This window comes from Camellia sinensis, chromosome 4 (genome assembly GCF_055761805.1).
Source record: "Camellia sinensis isolate YWXY chromosome 4, ASM5576180v1, whole genome shotgun sequence".
NCBI classification, from domain to species: domain Eukaryota; kingdom Viridiplantae; phylum Streptophyta; class Magnoliopsida; order Ericales; family Theaceae; genus Camellia; species Camellia sinensis.
This window is the reverse complement of record NC_138964.1, coordinates 177,166,635-177,192,263: the sequence shown is the minus strand read 5'-3', so window position 1 is coordinate 177,192,263 and position 25,629 is coordinate 177,166,635. Positions and strand designations below refer to the sequence as shown.

Here is a 25,629-nt window from a genome sequence, read left to right as displayed (position 1 = left end):
AATTTAATTTTCAAAAAATTTAATCCAAAAAACTCAAACCAAACACATTTTGCAAAAAAAGGTACAAGGTGAGTTGCCTTACCTTTGACTTTGGTGAGAACAAATTACAGGCGGGGGCAAGCTTAAGGACGGTGCTATTTGGCCCGTGGGGGTCTATCACAGGTCCCGTTTTGATAATCTGAATCGTCCAATATGTAGAACTCGTCGAGTACTATATGCCTGAAAAAAATCAAGTTGATCGGATATCAATAATTACATGAGCAAATCAGTTTTGTATTAAAAAAAACTGGATGGTGTTATAGTTAACGGTTGACAAAAAACTAATTCGATCAAATAGCTATTAATATCCGATAAACGTAATTTTTTTGAAGCATACAGTACTCGACGAGTTCTACACATTAAACGGTTTCGATTACCAAAACAAGACCCGTGGTCACCTCCACGGGCTGAACATCACCGTCCAATTCAATGTCCGAAAAGGAGACAAACATATCTTATTCAGACCCTTTGCCCACTACTCTGCTACCGTGTAACCTATTCTTCTTTCCTTTCTCCAATACACTAAATTATACAATTTTTTAATATACATTTTTTCGTAAAAAGACAAAAAATTATCCCAAATAACAATCAGCTTGTTTGGTTTTGTTTTTCTGAAAACAGTTTTCAGAAAATTTTACTTTCTTGTTTTCTGTTTTTTTTTGTTTTTATTGAATTTTTTAATATTTTAAGCAATTTTTTAAAAATTTTTAGACACACTTAACATAAATACACATAAAAAGTATAATTTTTGTGAAAGAATCTTTTAAAAATTCAATAAATACAAAAAATACAAAAAAATTACGAAAATTTAGTATGTTTTTCGTATTTTTATATATTTATTAATTTTTTAAAATATTTTTTTACGATTTTTTTACTTTTTAGATACATCTAAAAAAGTAAAAAAAATACTTAAAATTTTAAAAATAGTCATTAAAAACAAAAAAACACGAAAAATAAAAAACTCAGTTTTCAAAAAACTTAATCTAGAAAATTCAAATCAAACACACTGAATATTTTTTTTCTCAACTTTTTAATCTAAAAAGTCAAAAAGTGCATTTATTTAGGACATCCCAAACAATCCCTAAGCAAATTATAGTGAGTTTGTTTTGAATTTCACTTTGGTCCCTCTAATTTTACCTATGATTTTTTTTATTCAAAATTTTAACAGTAAATGATAGAGAGACTATATTGTAACAAATTAAAAATGTAAAGATTAAATTATACAAATTAAAATTATAAAAATTAAAATAATATTTTACTTAAATTGTAAAGGCTAATAATATAATTTTTTCGAATTTTTTCCTGCTCTCGCGTTTCACGACTGTCGTGATGTCCATTGCTATGTTGTCCACATCACTGTAGCAAATTGGCATAAACTAGTCAGATAATGGGGGCACTTTTTCATAAATTATTTATTTATATTTTATTTAATTTTTTTATGCCAAGCCAACCCTAATAGTGAGATAATGGGGGCACTTTTTCATAAATTATTTATTTATATATTTATATTTATATTTTATTTATTTTTTTTATGTTTTAATAAATTTATGGATGATATAATTACCTAAATATTTTTAATAATATTCATATTTATATTGTGAATGTTTCGTGATATGAATATTCGCACCATCAATATGAATGTTCACATCGTCAATGTGAATGCTCATATTTTCAATATGAACATTCATATTGTAAAATATGAATTTTCATATCAGCAAATTGCTAACCGTTCAAAAAATATTTATAAGGGTAGAAATGTCCATAAAATACTTTAAATATGAGAATTAGGATTTGGTAGATAATGTCCAAATAATAAGACTTATTAAAATATAAGAATATTTTATGAACTAATTGAAATACAAACACTTGACAAATGATTTTCTAATAAATTTTCCAAGATAATGATGACAAACATGAGTTTGTTGGAAGAGAGGTCCAAAATAAAGAACATAAATATGAAAACGATTTATCCTTTGGAATTATTTACTCCGTTTTGGAAGTGGGTTGGTTTTTTAGTTTTTTGGCTTTTTTGGCTATTTTAGCCTGGGCTAAAAAGCTTGGTTTGGGAAGGACTTTTTGGCTTTTTGGTTTTTTTGACTTTTTTTGTGAGAGAAGAATGTAATGATTATAGGTTGGATGTGATGTTTTGTTTGTTATGGCTAAAATAGCTTATTTTGTTTTTTGTGGCTAAAATAGCTAAAAAAGCCTGAAAAAGCCCTTGCCAAACACAGGCTAATGTTAAATTTAAAATATATTTTATTTTATTTTATTAAGATCATTTTTATACTACATGCATTTTAATTTATGATTTTGTTAATACAAAAAATAAAGATAAAAGAAAGTAAGAAAAGACTATTATATATTATAAGATTAATTCAAATATATTTACAAAACTTTAACATGTTTAAAAAAAAATGTTATATATTATTTCCCTTTTGAATATTAGACATATATATTTTTATTTTGCTAATACAAAAATAAAATATAAAACTATTATATATTACAAGATTAATTTACACATATTTTGAAAAATATAACAGGTTTAAAATAAAATATTTAAAAAAATTAAACAAAGAAACATTGTACACTTGGGTCAATTTCGTTATTTAACTATAGTTTAGCTCAGTCCACCTATTTATGTCCTACACCCACTTATGGAATTGAGTTATCCCACATATGTGAGACTATTAATCCAATTGGATTATTAGTTCGACCTCTACTTTTTTAATCAAATATTGGACTATTCATTTTGGTAGACATGGAGTCCAATCCCATAGCCTAATCTTACCAAACAAACATCCCTTCAAAGTTTTTTTTTTAATAAAAAATCTATAAATTTGACATAATTATATTAGTCTCCTAAGATTTTATAACATTTGGTCATTTTTTCATTAGAAATTCGCTGTATGAATGAAAAAATAATGTTACCATCACTTTTACCTTGAAAATCTATATTGTACCTTGTATATCTTTGTATGTTCATATTATCTGTATTAGTTTTAGTCTCTTTAACCTTACTAAAAAGAAAGTCAGTGTAATTATGTTAAAACTGTGGTGCTTATTGCATTTTCTCCAAATCTCAAGGCAGGTAAATGTAATTTACCCTATTGTTATTATTTTTTAAGATAAATTACAAATATACCTCTTGAGATTTGTTTAAAATACGGATTGGCCCCGGTGTTTCAGAAATTACAAGCCATAATTTTATTTAATAAAATTAACAAAAAAAATAATTTTTTTTAACTAATCTCCTATACAATAATAAAATTATCTGAATTATTAATTAAAATATATTTATAATATCATTAAAAATTATTAATTGATTTAATGATTTATTAATAAAAAGACTTATTTGTTATGTGATTATAAATTTGGAGGGGCGAGATATAATTTTTTTTAGAATTATAGGGAATAATTCGTATTTTAAACAAATATCAAGTGATGTATTTGTAATTTACTCTATTTTTCAAGAAGATTCAAATACAATATATATTTAATTTATGAGCAATGTTAGAAATTTCAAAAAATATCAAAATTTTACATAATACTTGAGGCTCACATCCATGTGAGTTATGGAAGTATTATATAACATTTTTAATACAAAAATTTTAAGGCTTCGTTTGGGATGAGAATTGGCTTTTTAGCTTTTTAACTATTTTAATTTGAGATTAAAAAGTCTCGTTTGTGATGATTTTTTGACTATTTGACTTTTGTAAAAAAAAAAAAAATAATTATAATCTATATATGACATTTTTTAACCTGAAACTTAAAAATTTATTTTATCTTTTTATAACTATTTTAGCTCTAACCAAATCCAACCCATCATGCAAGCCAGTGCTAAGGCAACATTTATATTATTTTATTCTCATGGGACAAAGGAGTTTACTGAGGAGCTGTCCAAAATGCAAATGTACCGAGTAATAAGTTGAATACAAAATAATATTGTTATCAATGTCACTACAAAACATATCAAATTCTTATCTACATGATTTGAAATTCGCAACTTTTGGTGACCATATAAGTGAGGACGTGTGGTCTAGAAAACCACGTGAGTGAGGAGATGTGTGTCATGTTATCAATCAGATTAGAGATAATTTCATTTTATCTCCTTGTAGTTTCGCGCGTTTACACAGTACTTTTCTAAGGTTTATAAATGTACTCATAAATTTTCTGTAGTTTTGAGTAATGTGCAAAAGTGACGGAATCTGATAAAATTAACAACGCGTGGGGCAGACGCGCCAGAGAAGTGTGTCTACACTGAAATTGAGGGTTTTGCCGCCAAATTTGAAATTTTGAGTGACAAGTTTGCCCTTCCACTTGCTTATATAACTATTAAGCCACCAAACCCACTATTTCTAACCAAAAAATTCTGAGATTACTTCAATTTTTGAAGATGTCATCCTCTTAAGACTCCCACTATAGTGGATAAAGCTTAACTTGTACATGATACTGTGGCCAAAGATCTCCGGTGTGAACAGATTGGACAAATGCAAATATGGGAAGAAGATTTATAAAATGTGCAAACTATGGGGTAATCACTTTCCTTATTTGCTAATTAAGTAATTAATATATTTATTTGTTATGTTATATAATATTTAATTAAAAATCTAAACTTATTTATTAAAATTTTTAGATTCATGTCACTTGTGAATATTTTGAGTGGATTGACTCACTATTGTGTCGCCGCTCGCGTGATTTACTACCAAGACTCGTGCAACGAGTAAATCATATGAAGTTAGAAGTTGAAAAAGCTCAAAAAAAGGAAAAGTTGTATCGAAGAATGTGTTGGAACAATCTTCTGTCTAGATAAAATAAATTAAAACAAAGTCAAATAAAATAAAATAAATAACTTACCGAATTTATTTATCGAACCGAATTAAAAATAAAAGACCAAGTCGAGTGTGTGACACTCTGTCCTTAAGACAGATTCGCCCCGCTACGGTGCTTACGGTTGAGTGACGTCTATCTCCCAGGATACAATGATCTTCACAAATTGTAGTAGCACTCCAAACAATTTATTCGGCAAACCAAACCTGTGTTCTAACTCTCTGAAAATTACTCTAAAATAATATGAAGAATAAAAGACGCAAGAGAGCAAAATGAAGGCAAGGAAAATGAATTTTCGGAATCAATCAAAATTGGAATGGGGCTGCCTTTATATAGGCTTTGTTGGTACCTATTCAATTTGAATAGAAAAGGTATGAAGAAGGGATATACCCCTTCCTTTAAAATAAAGAGACACCATGAAAGGTTTGCACCATTTCATTCAAATGGAGGTTTGACCCTTCCTTTAAAACAAAAAGACACCATGAAAGGTTACACCCTTTCATTCAAAATGGAGTCTATTTCAATTCACAACTACCTCTTTATAAATTTTCCAACAGAATGTTGCTAGGAAGTTGGATACTGTTTGTATGCTATATTGCATGTACTCTAAAATGAAAGAGAAAAAAAAAATGTTATGTAACTTGATATGAGGAAGGAAGATATGTAATATTGAAGACTATTTTGAGATATAAATGACATATATTTTTGAAGTATTACAGAACTTGTTCAATACCAACACCTGAAGCATGTTCATTAATGTTCACCAACATCTTATCAACATTAAGCATGTTCATTAAGTATCAACATATCAACATTCCAATCATAAAACTTGCTTAATGTTCACCAATATTTCAACATTTCAATTACAAAACCTACTTAATGTTCATTAAGCATCAATATTTCAACATTTCACCAACATCTTATCAACATTTCAATTACAAAACATTTAATAAACAACATTTTCACTTATTCAAACTAACGTTATAGCCATCAAAAAATATTGTTCCATAAACCCCAAGTCATAAGCCTTACAAAAATCAGCAAAATCAACATTTTAATTACAAAACCATTAGAACTAACAATATTGTGTTAGCTATCCAAAAAGATTATTTTAAAAAGCAACTTTTCAATCACCAGATATTGATACCTAAACCTAATCCCTCAAACCTTTTCCTCTGTCCTTTGCATTCCTGTAATGACCCCAAAATGCGTATAAGAAATTATCTTTATTTCCCTATGAAATGATGTGGTTTAATTTAATTATATCTATTAGAATTGAAGCATTATCAGTTGAGTTACGGACTTAAAATGGGAATTACCGACCTTTATGGGTTCAAAAATCAAAATTGAGTACTTGGATATGTTAATGGGAATTTTTGGAATTATTTGGGAAAATTAATTTGAAATCTAATTTGTCTGATTCGTTAATGGACGTTTGGGTGATTAACTTTATACTGCAAATTAAAGGCCTTAAAGACTTCAGATACCGGAACAGAGGACATATTTATGATCAGCATAATTTTTAGAGTTATCTGGGAAGTTTAATTGAAATGTGATTTTGTGCGATTCGTAAGGGCGTGTTTGGCCCTTTCTATTTGTGGGAAGCTTTTATATATGCATATATGCCTTATGAGTTGTTGAACTCATCTATTTTGGAACCAAACAAAAAATAAAAATATCTAGAGAAAGGGGAAGGAGAACCGTGAGAGAGAGAGAGAGGGAGAGAGAGAAGAGGCAAAGCTTCTCCCTAAGGAATTCAACATCCATGGAAGCTTGAAGATGGTTGAAGAAGATAGAAGAGAGAGGAAAGATCAACCAAAAGCTTGGGAAAATTGAAGAGACTAAGGGATGAACAAAGGCTTGGGTAAGGTATTTGGCTCTAATTACTAACCTTGTATAGAATCCATCTACTACTTGAAATCATGGATTGATATAGAAGATGTGAGCTTTGAACCCATGAACCTTGATTTTCTAAGAATTCCTTGATTGAAGAAGTAAAATCATTAAATTTGTTTATTGTGAGATTATGGTGTTTGATGAAGAATAATAATGTGAAATTGGTCATGTATTAAAGGGTTTTGGGCTTTGATTTAAATGTAATTAAGGTTTGATTTTTGAAAATGAGAAGTCCCACAATTTCAGCCATTTTCGGACTGCTGCTATCAGGGCCGCACGTACGGCATTGTTCACCCGAACGTGCGGAGACAGCTCTATCCAGCCAACTTTGAATAGGTATATCTTTTGCATCCGGACTCCGTTTTGAGTGATTCTTGAGCCTAAAATCAAGCCCCGAAAGTCTAGTTTCCAATGGAGCTAGTCTCACTCCCAAATTCTAAATACAGAAAAAGTTATACCCAAATTAGTGACGACTGTTCACGTTATGTCAATTAGTTATGTACCATTTCTTCACCTAAACCATTTCCTATCGATTTCTCCTATTTTCTAAGACATGGATTACAACATATTAAAGAATAATGAGCTTGGTACCACCATGACTAATTGATTGAACGATCAAAGAGAATAAGTAAAGGATCGAGTATAACCTCATATTATGTGTTGTGCACTGTAATTGTAGGTCGAGACGAGGACATTGTACCATTACCACCGGGAACCGATCATTGTGAGTAGTAGTACTTGATGTACCTTTAACCATTTATCGTTATTGATGTTAAATCTTCGTCGTAAGAATTATGTTGACATAAATGTTATGAATGCTATGTGAGAAACACTGTGATATTATGGAAACTTCAAAAGAGTTTATGAAGTTATGTATGTTATGTGAGAAACATTATGGAATTATGAAAACATCAAAGGAACTTGTGAATGTGTGAACCCCTCAGGCCAAGGGCCGAATTGTGAAATTGTGAAACCAATAAAGTCATCTATAACCTAATGAAAATGTACTTACTTTTCGTTACTAATTATTAGGAATGTCCTATTAACTTTACGTTAATTATGTCAACTCATGGGAATGATGTAACAGTTACCATTAGGACTATGTTAATTACAAGGCAAGGCAACTATGTTAACATATAAGAATGATTAAACAAAGGTGTGTGCTATTGATAAGAGAGCACGTAAAGTAAGTCATTTACCCAAAAGAATTTATGTTCATTCTTGAAGAATGGATTCTGAGTAAATATAAGAGTAGCTACATGTATCCAGACGAATTGAAGTTAATTTGTTATGTTGCTTATGAATTGGAAGTGATCTAGAATCTACGATATAAGTGCAAAGTTTAGCATCATTATGTGACCCTTATGAGAATGTGAATTAGTCTCTCATTGTTAAGCGTACGATAATGACACGATACAACAAGAAATGCTCTAGTTATGATATGTTCCGTTTGAATTAATGAATGATGTTCAAGTATGTTTCCAGTATGTTACAAGTTTAAGTATGTTCAGGTATGTTTCAAGTATATGTTACAAGTTTAAGTCTGTCACAAGTTTATGTATGTTACAAGTTGATGTATGTTACAAGTTTATGTTGTTACAAGTTATGTATGTTACAAGTTCTTTGTTGCAAGGGCTTTCATGCCAACTTTTCAAGGGCTAAATGCCAATCTTTCAAGGGCTTTCATGCCAACTTTTCAAGGGCTTAATGCCAATCTTTCAAGGCCTATGCCAACTTTTCAAGGGCTTAATGCCAATCTTTCAAGGGCTTCATGCTAACTTTACAAGGGCTTTATGCCATATGTTTCAAGGGCTTTATGCCATATGTTTCAAGGGCCTTAGTGCCATATGTTACAAGGGCTTTATGCCATATGTTTCAAGGGCCTTAGTGCCACAAGTTTCAAGGGCTTATAGCCACCATGTTTCAAGGGCCTCGTGCCACCATGTTTCAAGGGCTTATAGCCACCATGTTTATGTTGCAAGATTGAACTTAAGGCCGTTATGTACGTAGCACAGAATCAGACTAACTATGTAAACTCTACATCTTTATATGCATTGCTATGTGTTATGTTTCAATTTAAGCATCGTTTTATTTATGTATTACTATTCACTAAGCTTGGCTCACTTTGTCTAATGTCTGTTTCTGTAGGTAACCAACCAAGTGGTCAGTCCTAGTCATGACACCCGTTTTCTTTTGTCAACCTTCGTGGGTTCAGGCGTTGCACGAGGCCATTTATTTTTGTAAAGTCTATTGAAATGTTGGCTTAATTTTGATTACCCATTTAAAGTTAAAGAGGTAGAAGTTCAATGATTTTTATATAAGCCCAATGATGGGGCTGGGTCTGTATATATGGTTGTTTATCACCGATGCTACAACATATGGTTTGGAGCTTTATCTATTTTCCATGATGAATGTGATGTATAAGAGGTCCTGGCATGCAGATGTAGCTCAATGAAATTTATATGTATAGTTATTTTCCTACTTTATGCTTCCGATGAGGCCTCATATGTTATTTACTACAGGTTAAGTGTTCGTTTTCAAACGGGTCATGCCCAAACTTTTAGGGGCAGGTTTGGGGCGTGACAATTCCTCCTAGGTGTTGCAAATCCCCTTCTAGATTGGGGCATATGTCTACTAGACGGTGTAAATAGGTTAGATACCTGTAGGGTAATGTCAACAATATTACAAAGATTGTGTTATGTAATATTACAAATAAAGAAGCAAGGCCTATACCTGAGGGATTGAAGGCATATTTGGTTGTGATATAGAACTAGCAAGCCTTCTAGCTGATGCACTTGCACTTGCACTTGCTCTATAAGGCATTGTTGTTTGTGTTTGAGTAGTGGTAGCTGGTTGGAATGAAGATGGGTGTGTTGCAGCTTGTTCAGATGAAGCATTTGACAACTGCAATAAAAATACAAATTGAAATGCATAAAATGAAACAACTAAAATTGAAATGAATTTAGTTTGTATAAAAATAATGCATTACAATAAAATGAAATGTACCTTCCTTGGTTGACTTGCATATTTCCTAGAAATGGTGGTTAGTCCACCCATTTTCTTGAACATGTTGGATTTTTTATGTGACACTCTAATTGTTTAATTAAATACCACGTAAAGTTATATTTATATATATATATATAAGTAGAGTAAATAAAAAGTTAGATGTTATTGTTGATGTGATGAAGTGTAATTTAATTAGGGGTTAGTTTTTTTTTTTTTTGGGTCAAATGAGTGATATATAATTATTTTAAAGAACTGGGCCAAAGTATAATTAACGCAAAAGTTAATAAGATAAGCATCAATCTAAGGAAGATTTGGCTGTGGACATGTGTTGGTTATGGAGGGCTCTTGTGGCTTGATGGCACAGTTTGTCACCCTATAAATAGGGAGGATTTGCTCAAGATCAGTGCAACAAGGAAAAAAGAAAAACACGAAAGAGATACTAGAGATAGTAAACTAATAAGGAAGAAGATTTGTGATAGTGGAAAGTAAAGGGTAAGGGTCAATATTAAGGTGAGTTATATTATACCTTGGGTTATTTTACATATGTTTTGAATTACCATAAGTTATTTTATACAAGTTAAGTTTTGTAACTTATATTTAGATTTCAAGTATGCTAATTATTTTCTGAACTCCATTTGTTTAAATTGAAACCCATGGATATATTTGTTTAAATTTTAGAAATTATTTAATAATGATTTTATAAACAATTATTTTCTGTAAGTACCACCAAGGGAGTTCCATGCCTTGGGGGACTTAAATAATCCATTGGCTTCTGATTGGTCACATTGTGGCCCTCTGTTTATCATGGATCCATCGACTTTTGTTCTGACTGTCACTCTAGTGACCTCTGTTCTGTACTGTGGTTATGGTTATTTATTTATACAATTTCTGTACTTCAGTTTTTGCCATTTAAATAATTTGTTCATTCAAATTAAGTTACGTTAACGTTTTAACTTAAATAACTATCCATGGTTATTTGTATCCCCTATACTTTTGACAAAATATTTCTCACTCTGTTGTGTGCTTATAGCTGTTACCCCTTTCAAGTGATGAGATATAGAGAAGAGCTGTAACCTCGTATAGTGGGACCCGCACGGAATAGGATGCCAACCTGTTACATTTTGTTTTTTTTTTCTTTTTTTTCCTTTCTTTTTTTTCCTAACTTTTTGTCACCGCATAATAAAATAATAAAAGTCCAATAGATGTATTTCCTTTTTATTTCCATAGGAGGGTAATTAATGAAGTTAATAATCTATTTAATTATTTTCTTACTTTTTCGCTTGTGCCTCTTAATTTGTTAAAATTAGAATTAATTAGTAAGTTATGATTCCAGCCCTAAGCCCCTGAGCTTGGGTCATGACATTTTATATACTGGACCTTTGCATGATCTTTTGTTGTATCCAAAACCCATACACTTGCACATTGCATTGTTTTATTCTTCGTTGGCACCTTATGTAGATTATTGGGCTTATCAACAGCTTTCTTTCTCCATTTTTTGGGCCTCCCTACTGGTTTTTTTATAGTAAGGAAGGGTTATGGCATCATATCTAGTCTTAATCTAATCATGTTCTCCTAGCACAGTGTAAGATACAGATAACGTAGCGGGTAAAAAGATTCAAATTATACCTTATGTGATAGAATCCGAAACGGAGAACCTTGTGGGTAAATCACATGCTTCACAACCATGAATTAAGAACACCCAGCAATGGAGTGATACCATAGTATGAGTATCACCCACTTTATTCACAGTGCAAAGGCTGTATCGTTATTCTAGATAGGAGAGAGTTACAGAGAGAACGAGAGTATGGGAAAAATGTTATGGGTAAAAATAACATAACGTATTTGATATCTATTAAATAGATTAGATATATAATCTCACATCTTTACCTCCTAATAGGATAGGATAGATTGGATGGAGATAGTGAGTCATCCTAACAGGATAAATAGAAATTCAAATTATATGGGTAATTTGAATGGGCCATGGGTCATGCCACATGGGCTCCCAAATTCGAGTCCAATATCTGGCCCAATTTCCAACATCTCCTACTCGCACATGAGTTGGCATGACACTGCCACATCTTAATCTCAATCTCCCCAAATATTAAACAATCCCATACTAGCCAATGAACCATGCGACTGCTGAGAACATCTGCATGTGGGAGCTCTGTACTAAAAACTCAAAATGAGCCAGCATAGGGACATCAACCCAAAACGAATAGAAATAGTGTCTTATATACCCTAGACCCATCTAATTACACCGGTCCAAAAAAAACAAAAAATCTCTAATCCCTAAAAAAAGAGCATGTTTGACCCTCTCAATTTTTGTAATATATTTACACTCAATCTACCTTTTATACAGGGCGATGTGAGTTGCCGGCAGTGAATATACAATAGTGGTGTAATACTAGATGATCTTCCCGTCGCTCTCATGCCATTTAGTTTAGGATTGACCGTTTTTCCAGTAATGTCCCTTAAGGCCGAATTATATAAGACTGCAAGCAACATACCAAAGTAGCAGAACATCAACCCCTTACCTTATGACATAGTCAAAGGTCACAAAAGGGTACATAAGTAAGAGTCACATAAATAATGACATGTAAGACTCACACGGTGAGGAAACAGGGATCCATTCTCTTACCTCATTACTCAGTCGCCAAGCACATGTAGTATGAATACATGCTATGATGGAGTAACTCTTCCAAAAAGTAACATCATACTCGATACACCGTACAGATCTTAGTCTAGTCGCTTTCTAGCAGTTAACGCGAATTCTCTATTTGCTCACCTTCTAGCGCCAAATGAGATCTCACATTTGGCTAATCATAATATGCACTGCAGTGGCTCGGATTCTAATACGTATCGGATTGGTGTAAATTGGTGATCGTCACCTTAAAACTTGTGCGGTTGTCAGACTCTTGGTATTGATGGGTTGGCAAATGAACTTTAAATATTATAATTGAGGACCCTTGGGTGATGTTTGGAACCTTGATTGAAGCCTTAACAAGATATGTAGGCAAGATTAGATCAAAAGCCCTAAGTTTGAATTTTTGTTTTTGATCAGCCTTCACTCTTTTGCACTTTTCTCCTTCCATACTTTGAATTTGGATATGAGGCTAGAACCATTGGAAATATTGTTTCCGGGGCTTCGATTTGGACACAAGAACCACCTAAAACGGAGTCCAAACGAGAGAGTTATGCTTGTTCCAATTTTGAGTTTCTGTGCTGGAAGTATGCTCGCTCGAGCGAAGAGTTGCATTTTTCAGAGAATCTGAGAGCTTCTTTTCCACGCTCGAGCCAAGCTTCCTTCGCTCGAGCTACCAGGTCGCTAACAGACATTATAAAGTGACATTTTGGCCCAAAAACTTTTCTTTTTCATTCTCTCTTCTTCCCCCCTCCTCCATATTCGAAAGCCTAGCCCCCAAAACTTTGATTTCATCCATTCTTGCCAACAATCCACCATGGATCTTGCATCAAAGATGAAGAACAAGTGAAGATCAACATTCTCAACCGATAAGATTTTGGATTTTCGAAAGGATGCTCTTGATCTAGCTTCTTTGCTTCCAATCTTGAGGTAGGGAGTTCTCTTAGCCTTAAATATGTATGATTCAAAGTGATTTTGGTGACATTTTGAGATTTTGAGTTGATTATGGGTTAGAATACATTAATGGCTATTTGTTAATTTATAAATGGGGTTTTCACTCAAATTTTCAAAGGGTGTTGAATGTTTTTAGCATATTCATAAATAGTAATTGATGATTTGAGGATTTAACTAAGAGAAGAGGAAAACCTCCAGTTTTCTTTAAAACCCTAGGTTTGAAATGTTGAGTAAAAAGGGGATTTTGAACTAATTGATAGTTTTATACTAAAATTGACATTAATATGGTATTGGAATACATGGAAACTATGAAATGGGTAAATCCTAATAATTTGATGAAACTAGTGTGGGGATAGAAGTTGTGAATTAAATCATTTTGAAACCTTAGCTTGGGAGTTTAATGGAAATGAGATAACTTACTTAAGTAACGTTTCTAAGTGGAATTTGAGTCGTTTTGAGTTGATATTCACATGATGTTGGAACAATGGAGAATTTGGAATTGATGTTGCTATATGAGATGATTATGGAAATTGTTGAGATTGCCTTGTTTATGTTTTATGTTAATTATTTGGGTAGTAATGATTTGAACCTTAGGCAAACTATGATATTGGCAAACCAATTGCATTGCATTGCATTGTATTTTCATAGCTTTGGGGTCACGTGTGTTGAGTTAATTAAAATGGATTATTTTGAAATGTGTTGTGTGTGTTGAGGTGCCCAATTGCCCTTCCGTGCTTGTAGGCCGGAAAATGTGGGGATGTTATTGGTATGTTGGTAAAGGTGCCCAATTGCTCTTCTGTGCTCGTAGACTGGTAAATGTGGGGGGAAAAGTTACAATGATTGATGAGTGTCCAATTGCCCCTCCATGCTCGGTGACTGAAAAATGTGGAGATGTTTTAAGAATGAAATGGGTGTCCAATTTCCCATCCGTGCTTGGTGGCCGGTAAATGTGGAGGTTTTCTAAAAGTTAGAGGTGCCCACTTGTCCTACTGTGCTTGGTGGCCAGTAAATGTGGGGAGTGTTTGCGACATGTAACGTGGAAATTAATTATAAAATGATGGTTCATGGTTAACTCAATGGTTAACAAATTGGGTCAAAACTTGGAATACGAATTTGGCAGGTTACAAATTGATTTTCTAATAAAGATAAGTTGTATGCATGGCACGGTATTGCATGAACATAATCACTTTGAGCATGCTTATTTGTTGTTAAGTTTATTTCCTACTAAGCATCAAAGCTCACTCCTTTTTTATGGATTGGATATCCTAAAAATCCAGGTGTTGAAGGTGTACCATGATAGTGTCGAAAAGCGAATGGAATTCTATGTGGAGCGCTGAAGCTTCTTTGATAGTGTTCGCCTTCAGCCGTTGAACTTGTTTGTTGAGTAGAAATTTTATTTGTTTGAATCAAGACTCTTAGTCTTGAAAGGTGTAAGCCCTTGTGGCAATTAAGATGGATATTTTTTTTTTATATTACCGTATATTGTAATTTGATTACTTTGAGCTTGACAAGAAATTTATGAGAATGTGATAGATTTCAATTGTTGAATTGTATCCCTTTGCTTATTGTTCATTGTAGATATCCCATTTTTGACCGACCTCAAGACTTTGACGTTATCATTTGTGCACTCGATGATTACGCATGTCTGTGCTTGTTTTGAGTGCCCGGGTCCTCGGCTGAGCGCCTTGTCTCTAGGCCTCTAAATCCTCTGTGTTTTGGCCTTGTTTTTGGGCCAAACTTTGATGCCTCTTGCCTGGGGGGGTGGGGGGAAGAGGCCTTGCCGGCCACTTTTGGCACTTGCCGGCCACTTTTCTCCCTTGTAGGCCACTTGGAGTGGCCGGTCGGCTAGGGGAGGTGGTCGGCCGGCCACCTGAAGTGGCCGACGGCCAATTTTCTCATTTTTCAGATATTTTCAGATCTTTTGAGCCAGCTACTGAGCACTGAATGCATCCTCCATACATGTGTATAGAGGGATGAAACAAGCTTTTGCTTGTTCTATATAAAGGGAGGTCCTTCTCCATATTTGAGGGTTCTGAAAAATTTAGAAGTAAAAATTCACTCTCTCTCTAGAACTCTCTCTCTCTATATATATATATATATATTGCTTGAAAGTGAGTTTTCTTTGCATTTTTGGCACACAACCCCTTAGCCAAACACCACCACCTTGGAGCTGAGGTTCTTGAAGGTTTTGTTAGGGCTCAAAAAGTTGGTTTTGGCTCAGAAATTGTGCTGATAGTTACTGTGCTTCAAGGGTAAGGCACTTACCCCTTTTAAGGTTGTTTTTGTACACTAGTTTGGGCCACCTTCGTATGTTGTTTTGGCCTAGTTGTCAGCTACAAAAACCTCTATTTTTAAGTGTTAAAAATAGTAGTTTGAGGCCCTGTTGGAGTTAGAGGTGGTCCACCCACTTTGTAGCTTTATTTGCTAAGCTTTGTGCCATCCTTTAAAGCTTTTAAAACACCCTTTGTTTGGCCTTTCTACCACTAAAACTCAGAGGTTTTTCAGTGGTAGAAAGTTGGTTTTGAAGACCAAAATAGGGGAGGGGGCGTGCTCCCTCATCTTCACATCTTGTTTACATGTATTAATGGCCTAGTAGTTGTGCATGTTTTTCTACCATCTCTTGGCTTGTTCTCAGCATGTTTTTGGCCTTATTTTAACATGTTATAACTCGGTTTTTGGCTGGTTAGAGTACCTCTTGTTTGCCTCTTACACTTGTAGTGTAATCATACTTGCTAGCCTGGCTTACTTGATGTTGTAGCCTATTATTTTAGCATGTGTTGGCTCCACTCCAGCACATTTTTGCTCATGTTTTGCCATGTTTAAACTCTTTTTTGAGTGATCTTGGTCCCTTGAGACTTGCTTTGTATAGCTATAGTGTAGTTAGCTTCACTAGTTTTGTGTTTCAAGGCCCTTAGCATGCTTTGCTTGTGATGTTTGCATGGTATGGCATCATTTAGCATGTGATTTCAGAGCATATACCTCTGTCACACTCTCGTATATATCGTTCTTTAATTGCTTTTGAGAGTTGTGCCTTATGCTTAGCTTACGAGCCAACATGTGCGCATGATCTTTTATTCTTTTATGCCTTAATTCCAGCATGTTTAGGCCACTGATTTGGCATGTTTTAGGTCTGTCCATGGCTGGTTTGGTTGTTTGAGCTTGATAATGCATGCTTCTAGTGTTGTGTCCTTCACTAGTTTTAATGCTCTTGGCCCTTAGCATGTTGTGCATGTGTTGTTTGCCATGTTGTTGTGTTGTTTTTCATGCCACTTGTATTGAAATATCTGCCATCTCCCACTTTTTTTTCACTTTTGATTTGTTTTGAGGGTTGGTTTACCTTGTGCTTGTGCTTAAGCTTGATAGAGTTTGTGCTCAAATGGCTTTAACCCTTTTATGAGGATTCCTCCTAGCCAAAGGCATGATCTCTTTCATGCCTTATGCCATTCTTTTGGTTAATCCCCTCTCTCATTAGCGGACTTTCACATTGGACAAATCAAGTAAAGAATGGTTTGGTAATGTAAAATGAGTAAACAAGAAATTGGATAACTAAAACATGAATAAGATAAGCATTTGTATTGCATTGCATGTGTTTGGATCGGACGTTAATCCAAACACAAGAAATGTGGGACGCTTCATACTCAAAGTGATGAAACGTGTTGCATTTCTTGGTCGCTAACACCCTTGATCATGCATGATGGGGTGAAGGCTCTTTATGTATTGTTTGTGCATTCACTAAGCTTGTATAAGCTTGGTTTTTTGGCCATCATGCATTGAGATGCTTGGTTGGTGGCTTGAGAGCCGAGTGCCACACTCCTTTGAGCTTGAGACATGATGAGGAGAGTGGCAATGCATACATTTTCTTGCAAATACATTGTTGTGCCTCTGTTGTTCTCTGTTGCAGCAAAACCAGAAGTCTAGGGAAGCAGGTGGCTGACTGGCCACTTGAGGTAGCCGACCGACCACTTTCACTAGCCGGCCGGCCAGTTGAGGTGGCCGGCAGCCACTTTTTATGGCCGACCGGCCACCAATCCATTTTTGTGCCAAAATGTTCCTGTTTTGAGGCAGAGGCAGTGTAGAAGTTGGTTCGATGTTTAGCAATCAAGGCAAATGCAAACAGAGGCAATTTACGGCAAATCAATGGATTTCCAGGATAACGCCAACCGAGCATGCATGTCGCCCTCGCCCACGAGGTGATTTCACTGTTTATGATTAGTTTATGTAATTAATCATTCAATTTGTTTTGTAATATTCTAATTAGCTTAGCATAGCTATTTGTTTCAATTTGGATTGTAATAATTAATTAGCTAAGTTAGTTAATTAGTTGGTTTGTAATAATCAGTTTAGCTTAGTGTAGCTTAGTTTGTTCATTCAGACCCTCGTTCGAGAGGGCACAATGTTGTAATAAGCGTGCGTGTGTGTGTGCATGTCTTCAAACCCCACTTCTTTCTCCTTTTTACTTAACCGCTTTCGATAGTTAGTTTAGGGTAATTTTTGGTTAGCATACCTTATGCTTTACATGTTTGCATTCATTTATTTGTCGTGTATGCACCGGGCTCTACGCATCATTCAAATTGCATTGTATTTCAATACCTATTTGAATACGTGTATCAATTGTTGCATTCATATGCCATCTTAGATAGCCGAGCCTATTTAATCGCATTATTGTATGTGTTGCATTAGGCATTTTACATAGTTAGGATTATGCATTGTTTTCTAACTAGTTTTCTATTTTGGCTTGGAGTACACTGTAAATGTTACGCTTTAGCATCCTTGCATGAGTGTAAGTGTTGCCATGATAGCATGCTTTCCATGAGGCTATTTGCTTAAGTGATTAACTGCATGAATGCCTGTGGGTGAAGGCTTGATTGCCTGAATTGGAACAAATCGACGATTATGAGTTTTAAGTCCACTTTGCGAAGTGGTAAATCATGTTTTAAGCCCACTTGAGGGTGGCAAATCCGCGCTTTAGCCCACTTGCAGGTGGCATTTTCAAACCATTTTCGAAAAACAAACATGAGTTACTTTGTTCCAATTCTTGCGATTTTAGTCTATACTTGTATGCTGTGCGTATCACATAGTAATATTAGCTAATAACCGGATAAGAATACATGAGGTTTATAAAACAACATATCATGTTAGTAGAGGCCGATCCTTTGATCGGGCGAGCGGGGGTGCTCATTGTATGACCTTCCCCTCTCGTACCCAAGTTCCTGAGCCGAAACAACTTTGGTGATAACGGACACGTGGCTTTTGGCACGAGTCAGGGTTTTCTAAATTTTTCAAAAATAAAATATTTAGGTTGCGACTCTGTAATCTGGCAAAGCAGTCCATGTTTGGCGCTTTTTATTCAAAATCGATTTTCCAAAATGATTTGCTGGATTTGGACTCTTTGGTGTTTATCAGTCTCACGTTGCACTTTGTGAGATTAGATTCAGAACCGTGACAGGAGTCCAAACTGTAGTAGGAGACCAATTCATGCCTCTCCGAAAGGGAGGCGCATGAAGAAAGTTGGGTCTACATTTATAGATTGGGTTGGTAGTGTATCATGGTGTAAATATTGGGGCATTACAACTTGGTATCAAAGCTAACCAGGTTTGAATACCTTGGGCTCGTGGGAAGTGATGTTTTTCACAATGGTTTACTAGGTTATAATAGGACGTTTAACTGTTTGCTCTGATTGGTGTGTGTCAACGTGACTATATGGGTATGGGATTAAACTCTTAGGATGAAGTTTGTGCTTATGAATTTCTTATAAGTCTTGTTAGGAGGCACTTGATTAATGCCATTCTAACTTGAATTCTTTGAACGTTTGTGGGACAAATTGGCATCTTTGGAGGATAATCCGTATGTGCTTTATGTGACTAGGTGTTTATGTGGTATGTTAATGTGAATATCATTATGTGCATAGACAGGTGTAAACATTTTGGGTAGGGTGTGGAGTTTTGTTTGGGTTAATTTGTGAGCTAAGTTTATTCTTATTCTTATTTAGGATGTCTGGACGTAATGGTGGAAGCCGTGGTCGACCTCGTCATGGTGGTCGGGGTGTCTCTTCTCGAGGAGAGGGGGTAGGCCGAACAAGAGGTATAGGGTGTTATGGGTTTGTTGGCTAGGGAGTTGGCAAGTGCACTTCGAGAATCTATGAATATTTTGAGGGCTGAAGAAGTGACACGAGCCACCGTAGGAGAGATTAAATCCTCTTCCTTGGCTAAGGAGTTCTTTAAATCCAACCCTATGGAGTTTTATGGCGGTGCTAATCCACTTCTAGCGGATGAGTGGCTTGAACAAACAGTAAATACATTTGAGGTGTTTCAAATAGTGGATGATGAACTTCGGGTTACGTTGGGGGCTTTTAATTGAAAGGGGATGCTTGTTAATGGTGGAAATATACCAAAGACCGTATAGTGCACATATGGGAGGCCTTTACTTATGCCTTCTAGGAGAAGTACCTTCCACCCATAGCTAGAGAGCGTTTGAGAAAACAGTTTAAAGAGCTCGAACAACATGACACAACCGTAGCGGAGTTTGATGCAGCTTTTACTAGCTTGTCTAGGTTTGCACCGGAGTTAGTGGCGACTGAGGAGCGCCATTGTTTGGAATTTGAGAAAAGACTTACGTGGGAAATTAAGATGAAAGTGGTTGATAATATGATTCGAAATTATGATAGACTTGTGGAAGCAGCCGCACATGTGGAAATCACGTTGGAAGGGAAAAAGAAATAGAAGGGTAAGGGACAAGGGGAAAACGAGTCACAAGGTGACTCGGGAATATCTAAGAAGTCGAGAGGTAGCACTAGAATGCTTTTGCAATCCTAGCAGACCGAGCCTCAGAGTTTGGCAACAGAGACGAGTTTAGGAAGTACTAGTCGGAATAAAATGACTTGTTTTCGATGTGGCCAGCAGGGTCACAAGGCTTCAGCTTGCCTTCAAAGGGAAGGAAGCCGACTACAGCAACAATCGGCTCATCTTTAGAGCCAGTCTCAGGGTAGTGGTCGACTGTCCACCTGTTATCAGTGCAGACAATCAGGGCATGTGAAGAAACTTTTCCCTCAGTTGGTAGGAGTCCCTAGTCCTTCGGTATCCCAACAGTCGCACGACCTTCCATCTGATCCAAATAAAAAACAACTCAAACAGTCAGTCCAGTTACAAGATATGAGACTACCTATTTGTTTTAAGTGCAATCAGCCGGGCCATGTTAAGCGCTATTGCCCTTAGAGAGGACAGAACCAGTTTGTTGATTCTAGTAAGGATGGTAATGTTGGGTGGGAGTAGTGTGATCTATTGTTGTTTTGGTATGATAATAATACGATGTGGTAGATAAGGAAGTGTAATTACAAATATTGCATAAGTATGTATATGTATGTGTGTTCTCGAAACCCAACTATGTGGTAATGTAATTAAACCTTGGAACCTGTTTATGTTGGGAAGTATTATCAGAAATTGTAATCTTAGCATTTTGTTATGTAACTGTTTTGATTACCTGAATGAAGTATGTATTGGTTTATGAGTCTTAAATTGAATTAAAGTGTTTGCAGAGAAAGGATTGGTCACGAGACTATCTTAGGAGGTTGCCTCGGTGTGGTAATAATATGCTTAATGTATTGTTGAATGATATAATGTTTGATAGAGTTGAGGTACTTTGGCGTGTGTGTTCGTTGTTTGTTAGTGGAACTCTGGGTGATATAGTAGAGTTGTGTAGAGCAGGTATTATTGACCCTATCGGTTCTTGTGGGTGCAGTGTGAGGTGTTGGGTTGCCACGGGTATATGTATGTGTTGATTTAAAGAGGGTGAGTTGTGTGTTTTGGCCTTTAGGAGTCCAGCTCGGACGCATGTATGATGTGAGGATGTGTTTGTCGTGTAGGCTTTATGTGTGGTGGATTAATTGGGAGTACGAATAGTGTGGTTTAACTTTGAGGGATCCAGTGTGACTCATTGGGAATGTGAGAGTGTGTGTGGAAGAACTCCATATCAGAGTTGGTGAAGATAGACAATATGTTGGTGTTTAGTGTCAAGTGCAGGATTGTTGTGTGGTTAGTCGGTTGGTTAATATTCGGGTTGGTTGACATATAGTCAAGCTTGGCGTTGAGTATAAGTGTCTAAGGTGGAGTAGTGCCATAGTGTGGACTTGTAAAGCGTTGAGTCTCATATAGTCAAGTGAGAAGTTGGTGTGAGTTTGTGGTAACTGGTTTGGATGTTACAAGTGGAAACTTTGGTTTTGGAGTAAGTGCTTTTCCTCTATTTTGTGATTGGTGATTTTGTTTTCTTTCTTCTTATAATTTGTATGTGGTTAACACCATGCTAATATCTAGGGATTGTATAATGGAACTATTGTGTGGTTGTTATGACATCACCGTCGGTGTGATGAGTGTTGTTGGGTGACTGTTGAGGTTCACAGGGGAAGTGTTGAGAATGATTTTGGGAAAGACGAAACCACAAATTTCTTTTGGTGTTGTGGCCTTGAATGGTTTTATTGAACTGAGATTGTTTTGGCTTAAAAAATAAAATAATAATAATAATAATAATAATAATAAAATTTAAGTTTTAAACTTAATAAAAGCTCAATCTAACAAATCAAAAAAAAAAAAAAAAAGAAAAAAAGAAAAAAAGAAATTGGTTTTGTGTTATGAATAACACTTGTTGTTTTCGAAAATGGTTTTGGAAAGTGTGGAGTTTCATGATAAATGATCTAAAAAAAAAAATGTATTCTGGTTATTGGCGGTGCGAAGTTGAACAGCTTTTGAGAAATGAAAGTGTTTTAAGGCAAATGGAGAAAAGAAGGAACTTTCTTTAACTTGGGTGTGTTATCTTATATTGTTCAATTGCGTAGTGATCTAGCGGGAGTTGCTAATTATGTGTTATGTAATTGTTATGCAGCATTAGTTGTCTTTTGACTATGTTTAGTGTTGAGCTTTCTCTTGTTGTGAGAGTTGGCCGAGAGTTTTGTATGAGTGTGATTTTCTCATTCTCCTTAGATAGGTGTTGAGCACTCGGGGGTGGTTTGGGTATTGCTGGTGGTTAAGACGTGGTTAACGTCTTTAAGTCCTTGTCGTTGTTGATATGTTGTTGTTGTTGTTGAGGTTGTTGTTCCTTGTTTCATAGACCCCGGTGAGTTATATGGGTCGGCGAGGCATTCGTGATCTCCCCTTGGTGCCCTTTTTGTTGTTCACAAGTCCTTAGGGCCCTAGGTGTTGGACCAAGATTCAAGAACTTATCCCAAATAGGATCTAAGCTTCGGTTGGTGTTGTGTTTTCTTTTATAGGTTGTGGCCTCTTTTCTTATTTTTGACTTTTCTTCAATTTCGAGAACGAAATTTCCTAAGGTGGGGAGATTGTATTGGCTCGAATTCTAATACGTATTGGATTGGTGTAAATTGGTGATCGTCACCTTAAAACTTGTGTGGTTGTTGGATTCTTGGTATTTATGGGTTGGCAAATGAACTTTAAATATTATAATTGAGGACCCTTGGGTGATGTTTGGAACCTTGATTGAAGCCTTAACAAGATATGTAGGCAAGATCAAATCAAAAGCCCCAAGTTTGAATTTTTGTTTTTAACCAGCCTTCACTCTTTTGCACTTTTCTCCTTCCATTCTTTGAATTTGATGTGAGGCTAGAACCATTAGAAAGCTTGTTTCTGGGGCTTCGATTTGAACACAAGAACCACCTAAAACGGAGTCCAAACGAGAGAGTTATGCTTGTTTCAATTTTGAGTTTCTGTGTTGGAAGCATGCTCGCTCGAGCGAGACTTTCTTCGCTCGAGCGAATAGTGCGTTTTTCAAAGAATCTGAGAGCTTCTTTTCGACGCTCGAGCCAAGTCTCCTTTGTTCGAGTGACCAGGTCGCTAACAAACATTATAAAGTGACTTTTTGGTTGAAAAACTTTACTTTTTCATCCTCTCTTCTTCTCCCCTCCTCCATGTCCGAAAACTTAGCCCCCAAAACTTTGATTTCATCCATTCTTGCCAACAATCCACCATGGATCTTGCATCAAAGATGAAGAACAAGTGAAGATCAACATTCTCAACCGATTAGATTTTGGATTTTCGAAAGGATGCTCTTGATCTAGCTTCTTTGCTTCCAATCTTGAGGTAAGGAGTTCTCTTAGCCCTAAATATGTATGATTCAAAGTGATTTTGGTGACATTTTGGTATTTTGAGTTGATTATGGGTTAGAATACATTAATGGCTAGTTGTTAATTTATAAATGGGGTTTTCACTCAAATTTTCAAAGGGTGTTGAATGTTTTTAGCATATTCATAAATAGTAATTGATGATTTGAGGATTTAACTAAGAGAAGAGGAAAACCTTCAGTTTTGTTTAAAACCCTAGGTTTGAAATGTTAAGTAAAAAGGGGATTTTGAACTAATTGATAGTTTTATACTAAAATTGACATTAATATGGTATTGGAATACATGGAAACTATGAAATGGGTAAATCCTAATAATTTGATGAAACTAGTGTGGGGATAGAAGTTGTGGATTAAATCATTTTGAAACCTTAGCTTGGGAGTTCAATGGAAATCAGATAACTTACTTAAGTAACGTTTCTAAGTGGAATTTGAGTCGTTTTGAGTTGATATTCACATGATGTTGGAACCATGGAGAATTTGGAATTGATGTTGCTATATGAGATGATTATGGAAATTGTTGAGATTGCCTTGTTTATGTTTCATGTTAATTATTTGGGTAGTAATGATTTGAACCTTAGGCAAACTATGATATTGGCAAACCAATTGCATTGTATTGCATTGTATTTTCATAGCTTTGGGGTCAAGTGTGTTGAGTTAATTAAAATGGATTATTTTGAAATTTGTTGTGTGTGTTGAGGTGCCCAATTGCCCTTCTGTGCTTGTAGGCCGGAAAATGTGGGGATGTTATTGGTATGTTTGTAAAGGTGCCCAATTGCCCTTCCGTGCTTGTAGGCTGGTAAATGTGGGGGAAAAATTACAATGATTGATGGGTGTCCAATTGTCCCTCCGTGCTCGGTGGCCGGAAAATGTGGAGATGTTTTAAGAATGAAATGGGTGTCCAATTGCCCCTCTGTGCTTGATGGCCGGTAAATATGGAGGTTTCCTAAAAGTTAGAGGTGCCCATTTGTCCTACTGTGCTTGGTGGCCAGTATATGTGGGGAGTGTTTGCGACATGTAACGTGGAAATTAATTATAAAATGATGGTTCATGGTTAACTTAATGGTTAACAAATTGGGTCAAAACTTGGAATACGAATTTGGCATGTTACAAATTGATTTTCTAGTAAAGATAAGCATGATATTGCATGAACATAATCACTTTGAGCATGCTTATTTGTTGTTAAGTTTATTTCTTACTGAGCGTCAAAGCTCACTCCCTTTTTATGGGCTGGATATCCTAAAAGTCCAGGTGTTGAAGGTGTACCATGATAGTGTCAAAAAGCGAATGGAATTCTATTTGGAGCTTCGAAGCTACTTTGATGGTGTTCGCCTTCAGCCTCTGAACTTGTTTGTCGAGTAGAAATTTTTTTTGTTTGAATCAAGACTCTTAGGCCATGTTTGTTTGGGCGGATTGGATTAGCATTTCCATGACTGATAGTCTTGGGATTACGAATCCGTTGGATTATGTATCCTATCTTAACTAAAAGTCAAGTTTAAAATAATTAGTCCGTACTTCAATTGTTTAACCAAACATCGGATTAATAATTTTATTGGACTATTAGTCCAATCCCAAGCTCATGTCCACCCAAACAAACATGGCCTTAGTCTTGAAAGGTGTAAGCCCTTGTGGCAATTAAGATGGATATTTTTTTTATATTACCGTGTATTGTAATTTGATTACTTTGAGCTTGACAAGAAATTTATGAGAATGTGATAGATTTCAATTGTTGAATTGTATCCCTTTGCTTATTGTTCATATATTGGGTTGGTAGTGTATCGTGGTGTAAATATCGGGGTGTTATAGGCATAACATGGAAAGTGGGTACTAACATCCATGTTTGGTCTTTAACAAGACCTCATCTTGGTTGTAACCAAGGCAACATACATAGTGGATAATTTAAGCCTCTCTTGGCTCCAAATAAAAATAAACCACTAGTCTCATCCTTGCTTGCTCCCAAGTGCCAAGGGCAATTGCTCGTGTGAGTGAGTCAATCTTGCCTACTGACATCATCACCTGCTAATCATTATAACACAAACCATAATAGTATCAACATCTCATAATCTCACAAAAATAAGTGATTGATGGAAAAAATACAACTACAGTTTGCGCAATTCTAGATTCCAAACATAAGCCTTATCAGCACC

General features: G+C 35.3%; 1 long non-coding RNA gene across 1 annotated transcript; it reads left to right on the top strand.

Annotated features, from left to right (window-relative positions):
* The first annotated feature begins 6,108 nt into the window (after positions 1-6,108).
* LOC145823504 (uncharacterized) lies at positions 6,109-9,202 on the top strand. The gene is made up of 3 exons (XR_014365787.1): positions 6,109-6,730; positions 7,442-7,486; positions 8,911-9,202. It is a non-coding gene; the product is annotated as an uncharacterized LOC145823504 (long non-coding RNA).
* The last annotated feature ends 16,427 nt before the right edge of the window (positions 9,203-25,629 follow it).